Source organism: Homalodisca vitripennis, chromosome 3 (assembly GCF_021130785.1).
Source record: "Homalodisca vitripennis isolate AUS2020 chromosome 3, UT_GWSS_2.1, whole genome shotgun sequence".
Lineage (NCBI taxonomy): Eukaryota > Metazoa > Arthropoda > Insecta > Hemiptera > Cicadellidae > Homalodisca > Homalodisca vitripennis.
Genome location: NC_060209.1, coordinates 39,501,584 through 39,528,090, shown reverse-complemented (window position 1 = coordinate 39,528,090; position 26,507 = coordinate 39,501,584). Strand labels below are relative to the sequence as shown.

The 26,507-nt window shown below is 33.6% G+C and overlaps 1 long non-coding RNA gene across 6 annotated transcripts in view; it reads left to right on the top strand.

The window, feature by feature from the left end:
- The first annotated feature begins 907 nt into the window (after positions 1-907).
- LOC124356834 overlaps positions 908-26,507 on the top strand; it is a 39,763-nt gene continuing 14,163 nt past the window's right edge. For 4 of the 6 annotated variants that reach the window (XR_006921899.1, XR_006921900.1, XR_006921896.1 and 1 more), the window contains exons 1-6: positions 3,994-4,936; positions 8,282-8,371; positions 11,716-11,805; positions 15,147-18,668; positions 22,013-22,102; positions 25,447-25,536. This is a non-coding gene — a long non-coding RNA (uncharacterized LOC124356834). Of the gene's footprint in view, positions 1,461-3,993; positions 4,937-8,281; positions 8,372-11,715; positions 11,806-15,146; positions 18,669-22,012; positions 22,103-25,446; positions 25,537-26,507 lie in introns of those variants that run through there. The other 2 variants (XR_006921897.1, XR_006921898.1) reach the window with 2 other exon arrangements.

Below are 26,507 nucleotides of genomic sequence, written 5' to 3'. Positions count from 1 at the left end.
ACAGAGTCATTGCAGTCACTTTTTTGGTTTCTTCAGCTACTGTACATATATATCGTCCCATAATGTCAAAGGTAATTTTCAACATCTAAAACAAACTAAATTGTTCGAATTCATTCATCACTGCTGCCATCTATAGCAAAAGTTAAATAACATTATTGTCATATCTATTTGCAGCACAATATAAAAATGGTATTTGTTCAACAAAATATTAAAGTCTGAAATAAAATATTGTATAATAAGTATTATTTCAGAATAAAAATATGTCTATGTTTTATTCTCATATCTAAGCAATGGCCAAGCCAAATTTCGTTTAAATCCGTTCACTAGATTCTGTGTGATGGATTATCAAGCATCTGAACACTCAAACATAGAAATATCCACACTTTCAAACATTATTTTTCTCACAATTCCATTTGTTTAACATTTTCCTGTTTGCGGTCAAGTCAAGTCGCTGTGACTGTGGGGGGGTGGATCCCCCACATCTTTCACGGCAGAGGCCTTGAGAGATGTGGGGGATCCACAGTCACAGTCAATGACTTGACTTGACGCACAAACAGGAAAATGTTTACACAAACAGACAATTATAAAAATATAAATTACAATTCACACCGTAGTGCTACTATATTATATTATCTTCTGTATAAGTTATTATAAACGTTTTTGTGTAGTATATATCAAATTATTTTTAATCCTTACATATCCAGTATTTTAAGCATCATTTTAAGTAAATCGATGTTTAAATTCAATTAATAATTTCAGTGCAATGCTCGGATGCGTTGACGTGATGGGAAACAAGTGCCAAACATACACCTATAACAAAATCCTCTTTAATAAAATATTATGATGTATAAGAGTAAAAGTACATTTAAAAGACTATAATCTATACATAAGCTTCCAAAAACTGACGATAGAACAAGGCCAAGTAATTTGAAATCTAATACAATAATACATTACACAATACACAATATGTAATATGCAGTATTCTTATCGATAGTTAAAAACATTATTTTGTATAATCGCTTTCTTCTTGATTTAAATTTATGTCGGTCAAGTACGATTTCGAATAAAATAAAAACTAATATTCAGTATGTAAGTAAATTGAGAGATTTAACGGACGCTACGTGTTTAATTGATTATGGTGACCAGTTTCGTTTGTGTGTAAGAGAGATAGTACAAACAATGGTTATTCATTTTACAACACAAGCTGGAAATTTTTAAATGACAAAATAATGGCTATCCACCATTATACACTCTTTATTGGGGTAAACTTTTATCTCGGTAAAATCCAATACTGAAGTAATTTAACAATAGAATCCATTTGAATAACAGATACCCCCATTGTATGTTGGCGTTTGTTTGTTTTAATACAGTTTGATGGTGGGCGGCCATAACGGTTCACAGGAAGTGGACAATTCCAATCAAGCCAATTGATTGCCAATCAATTCTGATACAGTCAGACAGTAAGTAACCGCACAAGCCATAACTAACTACCTCTGACGCCACCACGCCATCACGCCTGGTTTAGAGTTCGGGCTAGCCAGAATGGTTTTAATAATTTTCATACAGCGGTAGGCTCGGTGGCGTGTAACTTATTTGTGTAGACATTGAAATTGTAGGTTTGGGCATCAATTTCTTCTAATAGTTGGTTATAAAATGTGGTATTAATAATTAATGTTTTGTTTATTATTATTATTTGTCTCTGTTTTTAAAAACTTGTGGTATGTTGTGCTCAATGCGGTAGTTTACCAGTATAAGATATTTTTGATCATTACTTAGATTTTGTTTACTGTTTTTGACCACAGCCTTTATGATTTAGGTAGACTTCCATTAAAGGATGTAATGTTTAGTATTTTGAAACTTGCCTAGAATAATCGAGGAAACCCGTTTTGACCATCTCCTTATCCCAAAAGGAACCGAAAACCAACATAGGTTATTTATTTTAGAGACATTTTCATGCCAATTTTGGTTCCAATCTATCCGACCACAACTCATCTAGAATACTAGTGTAAAATACTCTTTGATCATGGAGCTACACCCCTAAAATATTAATGTACATATACATTCATATAAAGTTAGTATAGCTTCAAGATACATTTGTAAGGTTTTAAAAGTCAACAATTTTCAAAGGAAGGATAAACATACACAAATATATGTTGTGTCAACCCAAAGTGACCGACCACTTTCAAATAAATGTCTACATAGGCCAATGGTCCTTCATAGTCAAACCATTACAACTAAAATATATTTACTATTTATTTTATCCTAAAAGCAAAACTTTTGTATTACAAAACTTTTATGAGTGAAATTCTGTGCTTAATAGTCAATTGATTTACTGTTTAAACCTTAAAAAATATAAAAGTATTTTAATAACTAGCCTGGGTTCTTAAATGGCAGATGTTAACAGAAAAACACCGTTGTAAAATAATCAGCAGTAAGGGTTTAAACTTCAATACAGTTAATATCAGATAAACCCATCATGTTTGCTTATCTATTATTTGTTATCCAAGTGGATGTTGTAACCCTTCAATTAAGAATCGGAATTTTAATGACCCAAACTTCTCCAATTCTTGCAAACAACGCTCGCGAGGACTTTAACCTCTCGTGTCCGTTTGGGCTTCACATTTTATCTGTCGGACACACAACTTGCGCAATTTCTTTCCAATGTAAAGGTAGCTTTAACCACCACTAACACGCACTGAAAGAGCCCTGTCTGTTCACGAGGTCATCATGGGCCACCTGGATGGGGTGATCATACACCGCAGCCCTTGAGGAGCTCGTCTGTCATGAGTTCGCCATCAAGTTAACGGTCGTTCTAGTTCTGTCCTTGTCCGCCAGGTAGCAGCCGACAATGTTAGTTTATGCGTACTTTGTGTGCCGCTGTTTGGTCTTCTGATGTAAATGAATAATTATAATTTAAAATACAACATGTCTACCTTAATTCGTCATTTAAAATGTACATGCGTCTGTGACATTGTAATTGGAAGACCATGACTATATAATACTATAAAATTCACAGAAACAAGATTATTTTACCTTTCCTTCCTGTTTATAAAATAAATCTAATTGTTTATTATAACATTAAATATAAATTTTGAGACATCCCACTGACAGGTAGCGAAAGCTACTAGGGCTTTGACCCTCGAGATACAAGGCAAAAGCCTAACCGGCAGAGGCTATATATTTTAATATCTAAGATGAAATGCATGCCTACTTTGCTGGCTACACAGTTCGATGTCTGCTTAGTCCTGTGTTATAAATTCTTCAAAGGTATGACAACCTACAATAACCAGTCTTGTTCGTTATATCATTCTATTTTCTTGGTTCAGTCTTGGAGTAAATATGTACATTGTTATATACATAATCAGTATCGTACCTATCTTCAGTGCAAAACAGAGCCACTGTCCCCTCGCTGGGTTTCTGCCATATTGCACTTTGTGTCACTGCGCTCGTTTGTTTCCTCAAATTGTAGTCACAGAGTCATTGCAGTCACTTTTTTGGTTTCTTCAGCTACTGTACATATATATCGTCCCATAATGTCAAAGGTAATTTTCAACATCTAAAACAAACTAAATTGTTCGAATTCATTCATCACTGCTGCCATCTATAGCAAAAGTTAAATAACATTATTGTCATATCTATTTGCAGCACAATATAAAAATGGTATTTGTTCAACAAAATATTAAAGTCTGAAATAAAATATTGTATAATAAGTATTATTTCAGAATAAAAATATGTCTATGTTTTATTCTCATATCTAAGCAATGGCCAAGCCAAATTTCGTTTAAATCCGTTCACTAGATTCTGTGTGATGGATTATCAAGCATCTGAACACTCAAACATAGAAATATCCACACTTTCAAACATTATTTTTCTCACAATTCCATTTGTTTAACATTTTCCTGTTTGCGGTCAAGTCAAGTCGCTGTGACTGTGGGGGGTGGATCCCCCACATCTTTCACGGCAGAGGCCTTGAGAGATGTGGGGGATCCACCACCCACAGTCAATGACTTGACTTGACGCACAAACAGGAAAATGTTTACACAAACAGACAATTATAAAAATATAAATTACAATTCACACCGTAGTGCTACTATATTATATTATCTTCTGTATAAGTTATTATAAACGTTTTTGTGTAGTATATATCAAATTATTTTTAATCCTTACATATCCAGTATTTTAAGCATCATTTTAAGTAAATCGATGTTTAAATTCAATTAATAATTTCAGTGCAATGCTCGGATGCGTTGACGTGATGGGAAACAAGTGCCAAACATACACCTATAACAAAATCCTCTTTAATAAAATATTATGATGTATAAGAGTAAAAGTACATTTAAAAGACTATAATCTATACATAAGCTTCCAAAGTTTAAACTGACGATAGAACAAGGCCAAGTAATTTGAAATCTAATACAATAATACATTACACAATACACAATATGTAATATGCAGTATTCTTATCGATAGTTAAAAACATTATTTTGTATAATCGCTTTCTTCTTGATTTAAATTTATGTCGGTCAAGTATGATTTCGAATAAAATAAAAACTAATATTCAGTATGTAAGTAAATTGAGAGATTTAACGGACGCTACGTGTTTAATTGATTATGGTGACCAGTTTCGTTTGTGTGTAAGAGAGATAGTACAAACAATGGTTATTCATTTTACAACACAAGCTGGAAATTTTTAAATGACAAAATAATGGCTATCCACCATTATACACTCTTTATTGGGGTAAACCTTTATCTCGGCAAAATCCAATACCGAAGTAATTTAACAATAGAATTCATTTGAATAACAGATACCCCCATTGAATGTTGGCGTTTGTTTGTTTTAATACAGTTTGATGGTGGGCGGCCATAACGGTTCACAGGAAGTGGACAATTCCAATCAAGCCAATTGATTACCAATCAATTCGGATACAGTCAGACAGTAAGTAACCGCACAAGCAATAACTAACTACCTCTGTCGCCACCACGCCATCACGCCTGGTTTAGAGTTCGGGCCAGCCAGATCAAGTTTTAATAATTTTCATACAGCGGTAGGCTCGGTGGCGTGTAACTTATTTGTATAGGTATTGAAATTGTAGGTTTGTGCTTAGTATCAATTTATTCTAATAGTTGGTTATAAAATGTGGTATTAATAATTAATGTTTTGTTTATTATTATTATTTGTCTCTGTTTTTAAAAAATGGTGGTGTATTGTGCTCAATGCGGTAGTTTATCAGTAGAAGATATTTTTTAACATTACTTAGATTTTGTTTACTGTTTTGGACCACAGCCCTTATTATTTAGGTAGACTTCCATTAAAGAATATAATGTTTAGTATTTTGAAACTTGCCTAGAATAATCGAGGAAAAACTGTTTTGACCATCTCCTTATCCAAAAGGAACCGAAAACCAACATAGGTTATTTATTTTAGAGACATTTTCATGCCAATTTTGGTTCCAATCTATCCGACCACAACTCATCTAGAATACTAGTGTAAAATACTCTTTGATCATGGAGCTACACCCCTAAAATATTAATGTACATATACATTCAAATATAGTTAGTATAGCTTCAAGATACATTTGTAAGGTTTTAAAAGTCAACAATTTTCAAAGGAAGGATAAACATACACAAATATATGTTGTGTCAACCCAAAGTGACCGACCACTTTCAAATAAATGTCTACATAGGCCAATGGTCCTTCATAGTCAAACCATTACAACTAAAATATATTTACTGTTTATTTTATCCTAAAAGCAAAACTTTTGTATTACAAAACTTTTATGAGTGAAATTCTGTTCTTAATGGTCAATTGATTTACTGTTCAAACCTTAAATATAAAAGTAGTTTAATTACTAGCCTGGGTTCTTAAATGGCAGATGTTAACAGAAAAACACCGTTGTAAAATAATCAGCAGTAAGGGTTTAAACTTCAATACAGTTAATATCAGATAAACCCATCATGTTTGCTTATCTATTATTTGTTATCCAAGTGGATGTTGTAACCCTTCAATTAAGAATCGGAATTTTAATGACCCAAACTTCTCCAATTCTTGCAAACAACGCTCGCGAGGACTTTAACCTCTCGTGTCCGTTTGGGCTTCACATTTTATCTGTCGGACACGCACTGAAAGAGCCCTGTCTGTTCACGAGGTCATCATGGGCCACCTGGATGGGGTGATCATACACCGCAGCCCTTGAGGAGCTCGTCTGTCATGAGTTCGCCATCAAGTTAACGGTCGTTCTAGTTCTGTCCTTGTCCGCCAGGTAGCAGCCGACAATGTTAGTTTATGCGTACTTTGTGTGCCGCTGTTTGGTCTTCTGATGTAAATGAATAATTATAATTTAAAATAAAACATGTCTACCTTAATTCGTCATTTAAAATGTACATGCGTCTGTGACATTGTAATTGGAAGACCATGACTATATAATACTATAAAATTCACAGAAACAAGATTATTTTACCTTTGTTGTTTACCTTCCCGTTTATAAAATAAATCTAATTGTTTATTATAACATTAAATATAAATTTTGAGACATCCCACTGACAGGTAGCGAAAGCTACTAGGGCTTTGACCCTCGAGATACAAGGCAAAAGCCTAACCGGCAGAGGCTATATATTTTAATATCTAAGATGAAATGCATGCCTACTTTGCTGGCTACACAGTTCGATGTCTGCTTAGTCCTGTGTTATAAATTCTTCAAAGGTATGACAACCTACAATAACCAGTCTTGTTCGTTATATCATTCTATTTTCTTGGTTCAGTCTTGGAGTAAATATGTACATTGTTATATACATAATCAGTATCGTACCTATCTTCAGTGCAAAACAGAGCCACTGTCCCCTCGCTGGGTTTCTGCCATATTGCACTTTGTGTCACTGCGCTCGTTTGTTTCCTCAAATTGTAGTCACAGAGTCATTGCAGTCACTTTTTTGGTTTCTTCAGCTACTGTACATATATATCGTCCCATAATGTCAAAGGTAATTTTCAACATCTAAAACAAACTAAATTGTTCGAATTCATTCATCACTGCTGCCATCTATAGCAAAAGTTAAATAACATTATTGTCATATCTATTTGCAGCACAATATAAAAATGGTATTTGTTCAACAAAATATTAAAGTCTGAAATAAAATATTGTATAATAAGTATTATTTCAGAATAAAAATATGTCTATGTTTTATTCTCATATCTAAGCAATGGCCAAGCCAAATTTCGTTTAAATCCGTTCACTAGATTCTGTGTGATGGATTATCAAGCATCTGAACACTCAAACATAGAAATATCCACACTTTCAAACATTATTTTTCTCACAATTCCATTTGTTTAACATTTTCCTGTTTGCGGTCAAGTCAAGTCGCTGTGACTGTGGGGGGTGGATCCCCCACATCTTTCACGGCAGAGGCCTTGAGAGATGTGGGGGATCCACCACCCCCCCCCCCCACAGTCAATGACTTGACTTGACGCACAAACAGGAAAATGTTTACACAAACAGACAATTATAAAAATATAAATTACAATTCACACCGTAGTGCTACTATATTATATTATCTTCTGTATAAGTTATTATAAACGTTTTTGTGTAGTATATATCAAATTATTTTTAATCCTTACATATCCAGTATTTTAAGCATCATTTTAAGTAAATCGATGTTTAAATTCAATTAATAATTTCAGTGCAATGCTCGGATGCGTTGACGTGATGGGAAACAAGTGCCAAACATACACCTATAACAAAATCCTCTTTAATAAAATATTATGATGTATAAGAGTAAAAGTACATTTAAAAGACTATAATCTATACATAAGCTTCCAAACTGACGATAGAACAAGGCCAAGTAATTTGAAATCTAATACAATAATACATTACACAATACACAATATGTAATATGCAGTATTCTTATCGATAGTTAAAAACATTATTTTGTATAATCGCTTTCTTCTTGATTTAAATTTATGTCGGTCAAGTATGATTTCGAATAAAATAAAAACTAATATTCAGTATGTAAGTAAATTGAGAGATTTAACGGACGCTACGTGTTTAATTGATTATGGTGACCAGTTTCGTTTGTGTGTAAGAGAGATAGTACAAACAATGGTTATTCATTTTACAACACAAGCTGGAAATTTTTAAATGACAAAATAATGGCTATCCACCATTATACACTCTTTATTGGGGTAAACCTTTATCTCGGCAAAATCCAATACCGAAGTAATTTAACAATAGAATTCATTTGAATAACAGATACCCCCATTGAATGTTGGCGTTTGTTTGTTTTAATACAGTTTGATGGTGGGCGGCCATAACGGTTCACAGGAAGTGGACAATTCCAATCAAGCCAATTGATTACCAATCAATTCGGATACAGTCAGACAGTAAGTAACCGCACAAGCAATAACTAACTACCTCTGTCGCCACCACGCCATCACGCCTGGTTTAGAGTTCGGGCCAGCCAGATCAAGTTTTAATAATTTTCATACAGCGGTAGGCTCGGTGGCGTGTAACTTATTTGTATAGGTATTGAAATTGTAGGTTTGTGCTTAGTATCAATTTATTCTAATAGTTGGTTATAAAATGTGGTATTAATAATTAATGTTTTGTTTATTATTATTATTTGTCTCTGTTTTTAAAAAATGGTGGTGTATTGTGCTCAATGCGGTAGTTTATCAGTAGAATATTTTTTAACATTACTTAGATTTTGTTTACTGTTTTGGACCACAGCCCTTATTATTTAGGTAGACTTCCATTAAAGAATATAATGTTTAGTATTTTGAAACTTGCCTAGAATAATCGAGGAAAAACTGTTTTGACCATCTCCTTATCCAAAAGGAACCGAAAACCAACATAGGTTATTTATTTTAGAGACATTTTCATGCCAATTTTGGTTCCAATCTATCCGACCACAACTCATCTAGAATACTAGTGTAAAATACTCTTTGATCATGGAGCTACACCCCTAAAATATTAATGTACATATACATTCAAATATAGTTAGTATAGCTTCAAGATACATTTGTAAGGTTTTAAAAGTCAACAATTTTCAAAGGAAGGATAAACATACACAAATATATGTTGTGTCAACCCAAAGTGACCGACCACTTTCAAATAAATGTCTACATAGGCCAATGGTCCTTCATAGTCAAACCATTACAACTAAAATATATTTACTGTTTATTTTATCCTAAAAGCAAAACTTTTGTATTACAAAACTTTTATGAGTGAAATTCTGTTCTTAATGGTCAATTGATTTACTGTTCAAACCTTAAATATAAAAGTAGTTTAATTACTAGCCTGGGTTCTTAAATGGCAGATGTTAACAGAAAAACACCGTTGTAAAATAATCAGCAGTAAGGGTTTAAACTTCAATACAGTTAATATCAGATAAACCCATCATGTTTGCTTATCTATTATTTGTTATCCAAGTGGATGTTGTAACCCTTCAATTAAGAATCGGAATTTTAATGACCCAAACTTCTCCAATTCTTGCAAACAACGCTCGCGAGGACTTTAACCTCTCGTGTCCGTTTGGGCTTCACATTTTATCTGTCGGACACGCACTGAAAGAGCCCTGTCTGTTCACGAGGTCATCATGGGCCACCTGGATGGGGTGATCATACACCGCAGCCCTTGAGGAGCTCGTCTGTCATGAGTTCGCCATCAAGTTAACGGTCGTTCTAGTTCTGTCCTTGTCCGCCAGGTAGCAGCCGACAATGTTAGTTTATGCGTACTTTGTGTGCCGCTGTTTGGTCTTCTGATGTAAATGAATAATTATAATTTAAAATAAAACATGTCTACCTTAATTCGTCATTTAAAATGTACATGCGTCTGTGACATTGTAATTGGAAGACCATGACTATATAATACTATAAAATTCACAGAAACAAGATTATTTTACCTTTGTTGTTTACCTTCCCGTTTATAAAATAAATCTAATTGTTTATTATAACATTAAATATAAATTTTGAGACATCCCACTGACAGGTAGCGAAAGCTACTAGGGCTTTGACCCTCGAGATACAAGGCAAAAGCCTAACCGGCAGAGGCTATATATTTTAATATCTAAGATGAAATGCATGCCTACTTTGCTGGCTACACAGTTCGATGTCTGCTTAGTCCTGTGTTATAAATTCTTCAAAGGTATGACAACCTACAATAACCAGTCTTGTTCGTTATATCATTCTATTTTCTTGGTTCAGTCTTGGAGTAAATATGTACATTGTTATATACATAATCAGTATCGTACCTATCTTCAGTGCAAAACAGAGCCACTGTCCCCTCGCTGGGTTTCTGCCATATTGCACTTTGTGTCACTGCGCTCGTTTGTTTCCTCAAATTGTAGTCACAGAGTCATTGCAGTCACTTTTTTGGTTTCTTCAGCTACTGTACATATATATCGTCCCATAATGTCAAAGGTAATTTTCAACATCTAAAACAAACTAAATTGTTCGAATTCATTCATCACTGCTGCCATCTATAGCAAAAGTTAAATAACATTATTGTCATATCTATTTGCAGCACAATATAAAAATGGTATTTGTTCAACAAAATATTAAAGTCTGAAATAAAATATTGTATAATAAGTATTATTTCAGAATAAAAATATGTCTATGTTTTATTCTCATATCTAAGCAATGGCCAAGCCAAATTTCGTTTAAATCCGTTCACTAGATTCTGTGTGATGGATTATCAAGCATCTGAACACTCAAACATAGAAATATCCACACTTTCAAACATTATTTTTCTCACAATTCCATTTGTTTAACATTTTCCTGTTTGCGGTCAAGTCAAGTCGCTGTGACTGTGGGGGGTGGATCCCCCACATCTTTCACGGCAGAGGCCTTGAGAGATGTGGGGGATCCACCACCCCCCCCCCCCCACAGTCAATGACTTGACTTGACGCACAAACAGGAAAATGTTTACACAAACAGACAATTATAAAAATATAAATTACAATTCACACCGTAGTGCTACTATATTATATTATCTTCTGTATAAGTTATTATAAACGTTTTTGTGTAGTATATATCAAATTATTTTTAATCCTTACATATCCAGTATTTTAAGCATCATTTTAAGTAAATCGATGTTTAAATTCAATTAATAATTTCAGTGCAATGCTCGGATGCGTTGACGTGATGGGAAACAAGTGCCAAACATACACCTATAACAAAATCCTCTTTAATAAAATATTATGATGTATAAGAGTAAAAGTACATTTAAAAGACTATAATCTATACATAAGCTTCCAAACTGACGATAGAACAAGGCCAAGTAATTTGAAATCTAATACAATAATACATTACACAATACACAATATGTAATATGCAGTATTCTTATCGATAGTTAAAAACATTATTTTGTATAATCGCTTTCTTCTTGATTTAAATTTATGTCGGTCAAGTATGATTTCGAATAAAATAAAAACTAATATTCAGTATGTAAGTAAATTGAGAGATTTAACGGACGCTACGTGTTTAATTGATTATGGTGACCAGTTTCGTTTGTGTGTAAGAGAGATAGTACAAACAATGGTTATTCATTTTACAACACAAGCTGGAAATTTTTAAATGACAAAATAATGGCTATCCACCATTATACACTCTTTATTGGGGTAAACCTTTATCTCGGCAAAATCCAATACCGAAGTAATTTAACAATAGAATTCATTTGAATAACAGATACCCCCATTGAATGTTGGCGTTTGTTTGTTTTAATACAGTTTGATGGTGGGCGGCCATAACGGTTCACAGGAAGTGGACAATTCCAATCAAGCCAATTGATTACCAATCAATTCGGATACAGTCAGACAGTAAGTAACCGCACAAGCAATAACTAACTACCTCTGTCGCCACCACGCCATCACGCCTGGTTTAGAGTTCGGGCCAGCCAGATCAAGTTTTAATAATTTTCATACAGCGGTAGGCTCGGTGGCGTGTAACTTATTTGTATAGGTATTGAAATTGTAGGTTTGTGCTTAGTATCAATTTATTCTAATAGTTGGTTATAAAATGTGGTATTAATAATTAATGTTTTGTTTATTATTATTATTTGTCTCTGTTTTTAAAAAATGGTGGTGTATTGTGCTCAATGCGGTAGTTTATCAGTAGAATATTTTTTAACATTACTTAGATTTTGTTTACTGTTTTGGACCACAGCCCTTATTATTTAGGTAGACTTCCATTAAAGAATATAATGTTTAGTATTTTGAAACTTGCCTAGAATAATCGAGGAAAAACTGTTTTGACCATCTCCTTATCCAAAAGGAACCGAAAACCAACATAGGTTATTTATTTTAGAGACATTTTCATGCCAATTTTGGTTCCAATCTATCCGACCACAACTCATCTAGAATACTAGTGTAAAATACTCTTTGATCATGGAGCTACACCCCTAAAATATTAATGTACATATACATTCAAATATAGTTAGTATAGCTTCAAGATACATTTGTAAGGTTTTAAAAGTCAACAATTTTCAAAGGAAGGATAAACATACACAAATATATGTTGTGTCAACCCAAAGTGACCGACCACTTTCAAATAAATGTCTACATAGGCCAATGGTCCTTCATAGTCAAACCATTACAACTAAAATATATTTACTGTTTATTTTATCCTAAAAGCAAAACTTTTGTATTACAAAACTTTTATGAGTGAAATTCTGTTCTTAATGGTCAATTGATTTACTGTTCAAACCTTAAATATAAAAGTAGTTTAATTACTAGCCTGGGTTCTTAAATGGCAGATGTTAACAGAAAAACACCGTTGTAAAATAATCAGCAGTAAGGGTTTAAACTTCAATACAGTTAATATCAGATAAACCCATCATGTTTGCTTATCTATTATTTGTTATCCAAGTGGATGTTGTAACCCTTCAATTAAGAATCGGAATTTTAATGACCCAAACTTCTCCAATTCTTGCAAACAACGCTCGCGAGGACTTTAACCTCTCGTGTCCGTTTGGGCTTCACATTTTATCTGTCGGACACGCACTGAAAGAGCCCTGTCTGTTCACGAGGTCATCATGGGCCACCTGGATGGGGTGATCATACACCGCAGCCCTTGAGGAGCTCGTCTGTCATGAGTTCGCCATCAAGTTAACGGTCGTTCTAGTTCTGTCCTTGTCCGCCAGGTAGCAGCCGACAATGTTAGTTTATGCGTACTTTGTGTGCCGCTGTTTGGTCTTCTGATGTAAATGAATAATTATAATTTAAAATAAAACATGTCTACCTTAATTCGTCATTTAAAATGTACATGCGTCTGTGACATTGTAATTGGAAGACCATGACTATATAATACTATAAAATTCACAGAAACAAGATTATTTTACCTTTGTTGTTTACCTTCCCGTTTATAAAATAAATCTAATTGTTTATTATAACATTAAATATAAATTTTGAGACATCCCACTGACAGGTAGCGAAAGCTACTAGGGCTTTGACCCTCGAGATACAAGGCAAAAGCCTAACCGGCAGAGGCTATATATTTTAATATCTAAGATGAAATGCATGCCTACTTTGCTGGCTACACAGTTCGATGTCTGCTTAGTCCTGTGTTATAAATTCTTCAAAGGTATGACAACCTACAATAACCAGTCTTGTTCGTTATATCATTCTATTTTCTTGGTTCAGTCTTGGAGTAAATATGTACATTGTTATATACATAATCAGTATCGTACCTATCTTCAGTGCAAAACAGAGCCACTGTCCCCTCGCTGGGTTTCTGCCATATTGCACTTTGTGTCACTGCGCTCGTTTGTTTCCTCAAATTGTAGTCACAGAGTCATTGCAGTCACTTTTTTGGTTTCTTCAGCTACTGTACATATATATCGTCCCATAATGTCAAAGGTAATTTTCAACATCTAAAACAAACTAAATTGTTCGAATTCATTCATCACTGCTGCCATCTATAGCAAAAGTTAAATAACATTATTGTCATATCTATTTGCAGCACAATATAAAAATGGTATTTGTTCAACAAAATATTAAAGTCTGAAATAAAATATTGTATAATAAGTATTATTTCAGAATAAAAATATGTCTATGTTTTATTCTCATATCTAAGCAATGGCCAAGCCAAATTTCGTTTAAATCCGTTCACTAGATTCTGTGTGATGGATTATCAAGCATCTGAACACTCAAACATAGAAATATCCACACTTTCAAACATTATTTTTCTCACAATTCCATTTGTTTAACATTTTCCTGTTTGCGGTCAAGTCAAGTCGCTGTGACTGTGGGGGGTGGATCCCCCACATCTTTCACGGCAGAGGCCTTGAGAGATGTGGGGGATCCACCACCCCCCCCCCACAGTCAATGACTTGACTTGACGCACAAACAGGAAAATGTTTACACAAACAGACAATTATAAAAATATAAATTACAATTCACACCGTAGTGCTACTATATTATATTATCTTCTGTATAAGTTATTATAAACGTTTTTGTGTAGTATATATCAAATTATTTTTAATCCTTACATATCCAGTATTTTAAGCATCATTTTAAGTAAATCGATGTTTAAATTCAATTAATAATTTCAGTGCAATGCTCGGATGCGTTGACGTGATGGGAAACAAGTGCCAAACATACACCTATAACAAAATCCTCTTTAATAAAATATTATGATGTATAAGAGTAAAAGTACATTTAAAAGACTATAATCTATACATAAGCTTCCAAACTGACGATAGAACAAGGCCAAGTAATTTGAAATCTAATACAATAATACATTACACAATACACAATATGTAATATGCAGTATTCTTATCGATAGTTAAAAACATTATTTTGTATAATCGCTTTCTTCTTGATTTAAATTTATGTCGGTCAAGTATGATTTCGAATAAAATAAAAACTAATATTCAGTATGTAAGTAAATTGAGAGATTTAACGGACGCTACGTGTTTAATTGATTATGGTGACCAGTTTCGTTTGTGTGTAAGAGAGATAGTACAAACAATGGTTATTCATTTTACAACACAAGCTGGAAATTTTTAAATGACAAAATAATGGCTATCCACCATTATACACTCTTTATTGGGGTAAACCTTTATCTCGGCAAAATCCAATACCGAAGTAATTTAACAATAGAATTCATTTGAATAACAGATACCCCCATTGAATGTTGGCGTTTGTTTGTTTTAATACAGTTTGATGGTGGGCGGCCATAACGGTTCACAGGAAGTGGACAATTCCAATCAAGCCAATTGATTACCAATCAATTCGGATACAGTCAGACAGTAAGTAACCGCACAAGCAATAACTAACTACCTCTGTCGCCACCACGCCATCACGCCTGGTTTAGAGTTCGGGCCAGCCAGATCAAGTTTTAATAATTTTCATACAGCGGTAGGCTCGGTGGCGTGTAACTTATTTGTATAGGTATTGAAATTGTAGGTTTGTGCTTAGTATCAATTTATTCTAATAGTTGGTTATAAAATGTGGTATTAATAATTAATGTTTTGTTTATTATTATTATTTGTCTCTGTTTTTAAAAAATGGTGGTGTATTGTGCTCAATGCGGTAGTTTATCAGTAGAATATTTTTTAACATTACTTAGATTTTGTTTACTGTTTTGGACCACAGCCCTTATTATTTAGGTAGACTTCCATTAAAGAATATAATGTTTAGTATTTTGAAACTTGCCTAGAATAATCGAGGAAAAACTGTTTTGACCATCTCCTTATCCAAAAGGAACCGAAAACCAACATAGGTTATTTATTTTAGAGACATTTTCATGCCAATTTTGGTTCCAATCTATCCGACCACAACTCATCTAGAATACTAGTGTAAAATACTCTTTGATCATGGAGCTACACCCCTAAAATATTAATGTACATATACATTCAAATATAGTTAGTATAGCTTCAAGATACATTTGTAAGGTTTTAAAAGTCAACAATTTTCAAAGGAAGGATAAACATACACAAATATATGTTGTGTCAACCCAAAGTGACCGACCACTTTCAAATAAATGTCTACATAGGCCAATGGTCCTTCATAGTCAAACCATTACAACTAAAATATATTTACTGTTTATTTTATCCTAAAAGCAAAACTTTTGTATTACAAAACTTTTATGAGTGAAATTCTGTTCTTAATGGTCAATTGATTTACTGTTCAAACCTTAAATATAAAAGTAGTTTAATTACTAGCCTGGGTTCTTAAATGGCAGATGTTAACAGAAAAACACCGTTGTAAAATAATCAGCAGTAAGGGTTTAAACTTCAATACAGTTAATATCAGATAAACCCATCATGTTTGCTTATCTATTATTTGTTATCCAAGTGGATGTTGTAACCCTTCAATTAAGAATCGGAATTTTAATGACCCAAACTTCTCCAATTCTTGCAAACAACGCTCGCGAGGACTTTAACCTCTCGTGTCCGTTTGGGCTTCACATTTTATCTGTCGGACACGCACTGAAAGAGCCCTGTCTGTTCACGAGGTCATCATGGGCCACCTGGATGGGGTGATCATACACCGCAGCCCTTGAGGAGCTCGTCTGTCATGAGTTCGCCATCAAGTTAACGGTCGTTCTAGTTCTGTCCTTGTCCGCCAGGTAGCAGCCGACAATGTTAGTTTATGCGTACTTTGTGTGCCGCTGTTTGGTCTTCTGATGTAAATGAATAATTATAATTTAAAATAAAACATGTCTACCTTAATTCGTCATTTAAAATGTACATGCGTCTGTGACATTGTAATTGGAAGACCATGACTATATAATACTATAAAATTCACAGAAACAAGATTATTTTACCTTTGTTGTTTACCTTCCCGTTTATAAAATAAATCTAATTGTTTATTATAACATTAAATATAAATTTTGAGACATCCCACTGACAGGTAGCGAAAGCTACTAGGGCTTTGACCCTCGAGATACAAGGCAAAAGCCTAACCGGCAGAGGCTATATATTTTAATATCTAAGATGAAATGCATGCCTACTTTGCTGGCTACACAGTTCGATGTCTGCTTAGTCCTGTGTTATAAATTCTTCAAAGGTATGACAACCTACAATAACCAGTCTTGTTCGTTATATCATTCTATTTTCTTGGTTCAGTCTTGGAGTAAATATGTACATTGTTATATACATAATCAGTATCGTACCTATCTTCAGTGCAAAACAGAGCCACTGTCCCCTCGCTGGGTTTCTGCCATATTGCACTTTGTGTCACTGCGCTCGTTTGTTTCCTCAAATTGTAGTCACAGAGTCATTGCAGTCACTTTTTTGGTTTCTTCAGCTACTGTACATATATATCGTCCCATAATGTCAAAGGTAATTTTCAACATCTAAAACAAACTAAATTGTTCGAATTCATTCATCACTGCTGCCATCTATAGCAAAAGTTAAATAACATTATTGTCATATCTATTTGCAGCACAATATAAAAATGGTATTTGTTCAACAAAATATTAAAGTCTGAAATAAAATATTGTATAATAAGTATTATTTCAGAATAAAAATATGTCTATGTTTTATTCTCATATCTAAGCAATGGCCAAGCCAAATTTCGTTTAAATCCGTTCACTAGATTCTGTGTGATGGATTATCAAGCATCTGAACACTCAAACATAGAAATATCCACACTTTCAAACATTATTTTTCTCACAATTCCATTTGTTTAACATTTTCCTGTTTGCGGTCAAGTCAAGTCGCTGTGACTGTGGGGGGTGGATCCCCCACATCTTTCACGGCAGAGGCCTTGAGAGATGTGGGGGATCCACCACCCCCCCCCCCACAGTCAATGACTTGACTTGACGCACAAACAGGAAAATGTTTACACAAACAGACAATTATAAAAATATAAATTACAATTCACACCGTAGTGCTACTATATTATATTATCTTCTGTATAAGTTATTATAAACGTTTTTGTGTAGTATATATCAAATTATTTTTAATCCTTACATATCCAGTATTTTAAGCATCATTTTAAGTAAATCGATGTTTAAATTCAATTAATAATTTCAGTGCAATGCTCGGATGCGTTGACGTGATGGGAAACAAGTGCCAAACATACACCTATAACAAAATCCTCTTTAATAAAATATTATGATGTATAAGAGTAAAAGTACATTTAAAAGACTATAATCTATACATAAGCTTCCAAACTGACGATAGAACAAGGCCAAGTAATTTGAAATCTAATACAATAATACATTACACAATACACAATATGTAATATGCAGTATTCTTATCGATAGTTAAAAACATTATTTTGTATAATCGCTTTCTTCTTGATTTAAATTTATGTCGGTCAAGTATGATTTCGAATAAAATAAAAACTAATATTCAGTATGTAAGTAAATTGAGAGATTTAACGGACGCTACGTGTTTAATTGATTATGGTGACCAGTTTCGTTTGTGTGTAAGAGAGATAGTACAAACAATGGTTATTCATTTTACAACACAAGCTGGAAATTTTTAAATGACAAAATAATGGCTATCCACCATTATACACTCTTTATTGGGGTAAACCTTTATCTCGGCAAAATCCAATACCGAAGTAATTTAACAATAGAATTCATTTGAATAACAGATACCCCCATTGAATGTTGGCGTTTGTTTGTTTTAATACAGTTTGATGGTGGGCGGCCATAACGGTTCACAGGAAGTGGACAATTCCAATCAAGCCAATTGATTACCAATCAATTCGGATACAGTCAGACAGTAAGTAACCGCACAAGCAATAACTAACTACCTCTGTCGCCACCACGCCATCACGCCTGGTTTAGAGTTCGGGCCAGCCAGATCAAGTTTTAATAATTTTCATACAGCGGTAGGCTCGGTGGCGTGTAACTTATTTGTATAGGTATTGAAATTGTAGGTTTGTGCTTAGTATCAATTTATTCTAATAGTTGGTTATAAAATGTGGTATTAATAATTAATGTTTTGTTTATTATTATTATTTGTCTCTGTTTTTAAAAAATGGTGGTGTATTGTGCTCAATGCGGTAGTTTATCAGTAGAATATTTTTTAACATTACTTAGATTTTGTTTACTGTTTTGGACCACAGCCCTTATTATTTAGGTAGACTTCCATTAAAGAATATAATGTTTAGTATTTTGAAACTTGCCTAGAATAATCGAGGAAAAACTGTTTTGACCATCTCCTTATCCAAAAGGAACCGAAAACCAACATAGGTTATTTATTTTAGAGACATTTTCATGCCAATTTTGGTTCCAATCTATCCGACCACAACTCATCTAGAATACTAGTGTAAAATACTCTTTGATCATGGAGCTACACCCCTAAAATATTAATGTACATATACATTCAAATATAGTTAGTATAGCTTCAAGATACATTTGTAAGGTTTTAAAAGTCAACAATTTTCAAAGGAAGGATAAACATACACAAATATATGTTGTGTCAACCCAAAGTGACCGACCACTTTCAAATAAATGTCTACATAGGCCAATGGTCCTTCATAGTCAAACCATTACAACTAAAATATATTTACTGTTTATTTTATCCTAAAAGCAAAACTTTTGTATTACAAAACTTTTATGAGTGAAATTCTGTTCTTAATGGTCAATTGATTTACTGTTCAAACCTTAAATATAAAAGTAGTTTAATTACTAGCCTGGGTTCTTAAATGGCAGATGTTAACAGAAAAACACCGTTGTAAAATAATCAGCAGTAAGGGTTTAAACTTCAATACAGTTAATATCAGATAAACCCATCATGTTTGCTTATCTATTATTTGTTATCCAAGTGGATGTTGTAACCCTTCAATTAAGAATCGGAATTTTAATGACCCAAACTTCTCCAATTCTTGCAAACAACGCTCGCGAGGACTTTAACCTCTCGTGTCCGTTTGGGCTTCACATTTTATCTGTCGGACACGCACTGAAAGAGCCCTGTCTGTTCACGAGGTCATCATGGGCCACCTGGATGGGGTGATCATACACCGCAGCCCTTGAGGAGCTCGTCTGTCATGAGTTCGCCATCAAGTTAACGGTCGTTCTAGTTCTGTCCTTGTCCGCCAGGTAGCAGCCGACAATGTTAGTTTATGCGTACTTTGTGTGCCGCTGTTTGGTCTTCTGATGTAAATGAATAATTATAATTTAAAATAAAACATGTCTACCTTAATTCGTCATTTAAAATGTACATGCGTCTGTGACATTGTAATTGGAAGACCATGACTATATAATACTATAAAATTCACAGAAACAAGATTATTTTACCTTTGTTGTTTACCTTCCCGTTTATAAAATAAATCTAATTGTTTATTATAACATTAAATATAAATTTTGAGACATCCCACTGACAGGTAGCGAAAGCTACTAGGGCTTTGACCCTCGAGATACAAGGCAAAAGCCTAACCGGCAGAGGCTATATATTTTAATATCTAAGATGAAATGCATGCCTACTTTGCTGGCTACACAGTTCGATGTCTGCTTAGTCCTGTGTTATAAATTCTTCAAAGGTATGACAACCTACAATAACCAGTCTTGTTCGTTATATCATTCTATTTTCTTGGTTCAGTCTTGGAGTAAATATGTACATTGTTATATACATAATCAGTATCGTACCTATCTTCAGTGCAAAACAGAGCCACTGTCCCCTCGCTGGGTTTCTGCCATATTGCACTTTGTGTCACTGCGCTCGTTTGTTTCCTCAAATTGTAGTCACAGAGTCATTGCAGTCACTTTTTTGGTTTCTTCAGCTACTGTACATATATATCGTCCCATAATGTCAAAGGTAATTTTCAACATCTAAAACAAACTAAATTGTTCGAATTCATTCATCACTGCTGCCATCTATAGCAAAAGTTAAATAACATTATTGTCATATCTATTTGCAGCACAATATAAAAATGGTATTTGTTCAACAAAATATTAAAGTCTGAAATAAAATATTGTATAATAAGTATTATTTCAGAATAAAAATATGTCTATGTTTTATTCTCATATCTAAGCAATGGCCAAGCCAAATTTCGTTTAAATCCGTTCACTAGATTCTGTGTGATGGATTATCAAGCATCTGAACACTCAAACATAGAAATATCCACACTTTCAAACATTATTTTTCTCACAATTCCATTTGTTTAACATTTTCCTGTTTGCGGTCAAGTCAAGTCGCTGTGACTGTGGGGGGTGGATCCCCCACATCTTTCACGGCAGAGGCCTTGAGAGATGTGGGGGATCCACCACCCCCCCCCCCCCACAGTCAATGACTTGACTTGACGCACAAACAGGAAAATGTTTACACAAACAGACAATTATAAAAATATAAATTACAATTCACACCGTAGTGCTACTATATTATATTATCTTCTGTATAAGTTATTATAAACGTTTTTGTGTAGTATATATCAAATTATTTTTAATCCTTACATATCCAGTATTTTAAGCATCATTTTAAGTAAATCGATGTTTAAATTCAATTAATAATTTCAGTGCAATGCTCGGATGCGTTGACGTGATGGGAAACAAGTGCCAAACATACACCTATAACAAAATCCTCTTTAATAAAATATTATGATGTATAAGAGTAAAAGTACATTTAAAAGACTATAATCTATACATAAGCTTCCAAACTGACGATAGAACAAGGCCAAGTAATTTGAAATCTAATACAATAATACATTACACAATACACAATATGTAATATGCAGTATTCTTATCGATAGTTAAAAACATTATTTTGTATAATCGCTTTCTTCTTGATTTAAATTTATGTCGGTCAAGTATGATTTCGAATAAAATAAAAACTAATATTCAGTATGTAAGTAAATTGAGAGATTTAACGGACGCTACGTGTTTAATTGATTATGGTGACCAGTTTCGTTTGTGTGTAAGAGAGATAGTACAAACAATGGTTATTCATTTTACAACACAAGCTGGAAATTTTTAAATGACAAAATAATGGCTATCCACCATTATACACTCTTTATTGGGGTAAACCTTTATCTCGGCAAAATCCAATACCGAAGTAATTTAACAATAGAATTCATTTGAATAACAGATACCCCCATTGAATGTTGGCGTTTGTTTGTTTTAATACAGTTTGATGGTGGGCGGCCATAACGGTTCACAGGAAGTGGACAATTCCAATCAAGCCAATTGATTACCAATCAATTCGGATACAGTCAGACAGTAAGTAACCGCACAAGCAATAACTAACTACCTCTGTCGCCACCACGCCATCACGCCTGGTTTAGAGTTCGGGCCAGCCAGATCAAGTTTTAATAATTTTCATACAGCGGTAGGCTCGGTGGCGTGTAACTTATTTGTATAGGTATTGAAATTGTAGGTTTGTGCTTAGTATCAATTTATTCTAATAGTTGGTTATAAAATGTGGTATTAATAATTAATGTTTTGTTTATTATTATTATTTGTCTCTGTTTTTAAAAAATGGTGGTGTATTGTGCTCAATGCGGTAGTTTATCAGTAGAATATTTTTTAACATTACTTAGATTTTGTTTACTGTTTTGGACCACAGCCCTTATTATTTAGGTAGACTTCCATTAAAGAATATAATGTTTAGTATTTTGAAACTTGCCTAGAATAATCGAGGAAAAACTGTTTTGACCATCTCCTTATCCAAAAGGAACCGAAAACCAACATAGGTTATTTATTTTAGAGACATTTTCATGCCAATTTTGGTTCCAATCTATCCGACCACAACTCATCTAGAATACTAGTGTAAAATACTCTTTGATCATGGAGCTACACCCCTAAAATATTAATGTACATATACATTCAAATATAGTTAGTATAGCTTCAAGATACATTTGTAAGGTTTTAAAAGTCAACAATTTTCAAAGGAAGGATAAACATACACAAATATATGTTGTGTCAACCCAAAGTGACCGACCACTTTCAAATAAATGTCTACATAGGCCAATGGTCCTTCATAGTCAAACCATTACAACTAAAATATATTTACTGTTTATTTTATCCTAAAAGCAAAACTTTTGTATTACAAAACTTTTATGAGTGAAATTCTGTTCTTAATGGTCAATTGATTTACTGTTCAAACCTTAAATATAAAAGTAGTTTAATTACTAGCCTGGGTTCTTAAATGGCAGATGTTAACAGAAAAACACTGTTGTAAAATAATCAGCAGTAAGGGTTTAAACTTCAATACAGTTAATATCAGATAAACCCATCATGTTTGCTTATCTATTATTTGTTATCCAAGTGGATGTTGTAACCCTTCAATTAAGAATCGGAATTTTAATGACCCAAACTTCTCCAATTCTTGCAAACAACGCTCGCGAGGACTTTAACCTCTCGTGTCCGTTTGGGCTTCACATTTTATCTGTCGGACACGCACTGAAAGAGCCCTGTCTGTTCACGAGGTCATCATGGGCCACCTGGATGGGGTGATCATACACCGCAGCCCTTGAGGAGCTCGTCTGTCATGAGTTCGCCATCAAGTTAACGGTCGTTCTAGTTCTGTCCTTGTCCGCCAGGTAGCAGCCGACAATGTTAGTTTATGCGTACTTTGTGTGCCGCTGTTTGGTCTTCTGATGTAAATGAATAATTATAATTTAAAATAAAACATGTCTACCTTAATTCGTCATTTAAAATGTACATGCGTCTGTGACATTGTAATTGGAAGACCATGACTATATAATACTATAAAATTCACAGAAACAAGATTATTTTACCTTTGTTGTTTACCTTCCCGTTTATAAAATAAATCTAATTGTTTATTATAACATTAAATATAAATTTTGAGACATCCCACTGACAGGTAGCGAAAGCTACTAGGGCTTTGACCCTCGAGATACAAGGCAAAAGCCTAACCGGCAGAGGCTATATATTTTAATATCTAAGATGAAATGCATGCCTACTTTGCTGGCTACACAGTTCGATGTCTGCTTAGTCCTGTGTTATAAATTCTTCAAAGGTATGACAACCTACAATAACCAGTCTTGTTCGTTATATCATTCTATTTTCTTGGTTCAGTCTTGGAGTAAATATGTACATTGTTATATACATAATCAGTATCGTACCTATCTTCAGTGCAAAACAGAGCCACTGTCCCCTCGCTGGGTTTCTGCCATATTGCACTTTGTGTCACTGCGCTCGTTTGTTTCCTCAAATTGTAGTCACAGAGTCATTGCAGTCACTTTTTTGGTTTCTTCAGCTACTGTACATATATATCGTCCCATAATGTCAAAGGTAATTTTCAACATCTAAAACAAACTAAATTGTTCGAATTCATTCATCACTGCTGCCATCTATAGCAAAAGTTAAATAACATTATTGTCATATCTATTTGCAGCACAATATAAAAATGGTATTTGTTCAACAAAATATTAAAGTCTGAAATAAAATATTGTATAATAAGTATTATTTCAGAATAAAAATATGTCTATGTTTTATTCTCATATCTAAGCAATGGCCAAGCCAAATTTCGTTTAAATCCGTTCACTAGATTCTGTGTGATGGATTATCAAGCATCTGAACACTCAAACATAGAAATATCCACACTTTCAAACATTATTTTTCTCACAATTCCATTTGTTTAACATTTTCCTGTTTGCGGTCAAGTCAAGTCGCTGTGACTGTGGGGGGTGGATCCCCCACATCTTTCACGGCAGAGGCCTTGAGAGATGTGGGGGATCCACCACCCCCCCCCCCCCACAGTCAATGACTTGACTTGACGCACAAACAGGAAAATGTTTACACAAACAGACAATTATAAAAATATAAATTACAATTCACACCGTAGTGCTACTATATTATATTATCTTCTGTATAAGTTATTATAAACGTTTTTGTGTAGTATATATCAAATTATTTTTAATCCTTACATATCCAGTATTTTAAGCATCATTTTAAGTAAATCGATGTTTAAATTCAATTAATAATTTCAGTGCAATGCTCGGATGCGTTGACGTGATGGGAAACAAGTGCCAAACATACACCTATAACAAAATCCTCTTTAATAAAATATTATGATGTATAAGAGTAAAAGTACATTTAAAAGACTATAATCTATACATAAGCTTCCAAACTGACGATAGAACAAGGCCAAGTAATTTGAAATCTAATACAATAATACATTACACAATACACAATATGTAATATGCAGTATTCTTATCGATAGTTAAAAACATTATTTTGTATAATCGCTTTCTTCTTGATTTAAATTTATGTCGGTCAAGTATGATTTCGAATAAAATAAAAACTAATATTCAGTATGTAAGTAAATTGAGAGATTTAACGGACGCTACGTGTTTAATTGATTATGGTGACCAGTTTCGTTTGTGTGTAAGAGAGATAGTACAAACAATGGTTATTCATTTTACAACACAAGCTGGAAATTTTTAAATGACAAAATAATGGCTATCCACCATTATACACTCTTTATTGGGGTAAACCTTTATCTCGGCAAAATCCAATACCGAAGTAATTTAACAATAGAATTCATTTGAATAACAGATACCCCCATTGAATGTTGGCGTTTGTTTGTTTTAATACAGTTTGATGGTGGGCGGCCATAACGGTTCACAGGAAGTGGACAATTCCAATCAAGCCAATTGATTACCAATCAATTCGGATACAGTCAGACAGTAAGTAACCGCACAAGCAATAACTAACTACCTCTGTCGCCACCACGCCATCACGCCTGGTTTAGAGTTCGGGCCAGCCAGATCAAGTTTTAATAATTTTCATACAGCGGTAGGCTCGGTGGCGTGTAACTTATTTGTATAGGTATTGAAATTGTAGGTTTGTGCTTAGTATCAATTTATTCTAATAGTTGGTTATAAAATGTGGTATTAATAATTAATGTTTTGTTTATTATTATTATTTGTCTCTGTTTTTAAAAAATGGTGGTGTATTGTGCTCAATGCGGTAGTTTATCAGTAGAATATTTTTTAACATTACTTAGATTTTGTTTACTGTTTTGGACCACAGCCCTTATTATTTAGGTAGACTTCCATTAAAGAATATAATGTTTAGTATTTTGAAACTTGCCTAGAATAATCGAGGAAAAACTGTTTTGACCATCTCCTTATCCAAAAGGAACCGAAAACCAACATAGGTTATTTATTTTAGAGACATTTTCATGCCAATTTTGGTTCCAATCTATCCGACCACAACTCATCTAGAATACTAGTGTAAAATACTCTTTGATCATGGAGCTACACCCCTAAAATATTAATGTACATATACATTCAAATATAGTTAGTATAGCTTCAAGATACATTTGTAAGGTTTTAAAAGTCAACAATTTTCAAAGGAAGGATAAACATACACAAATATATGTTGTGTCAACCCAAAGTGACCGACCACTTTCAAATAAATGTCTACATAGGCCAATGGTCCTTCATAGTCAAACCATTACAACTAAAATATATTTACTGTTTATTTTATCCTAAAAGCAAAACTTTTGTATTACAAAACTTTTATGAGTGAAATTCTGTTCTTAATGGTCAATTGATTTACTGTTCAAACCTTAAATATAAAAGTAGTTTAATTACTAGCCTGGGTTCTTAAATGGCAGATGTTAACAGAAAAACACTGTTGTAAAATAATCAGC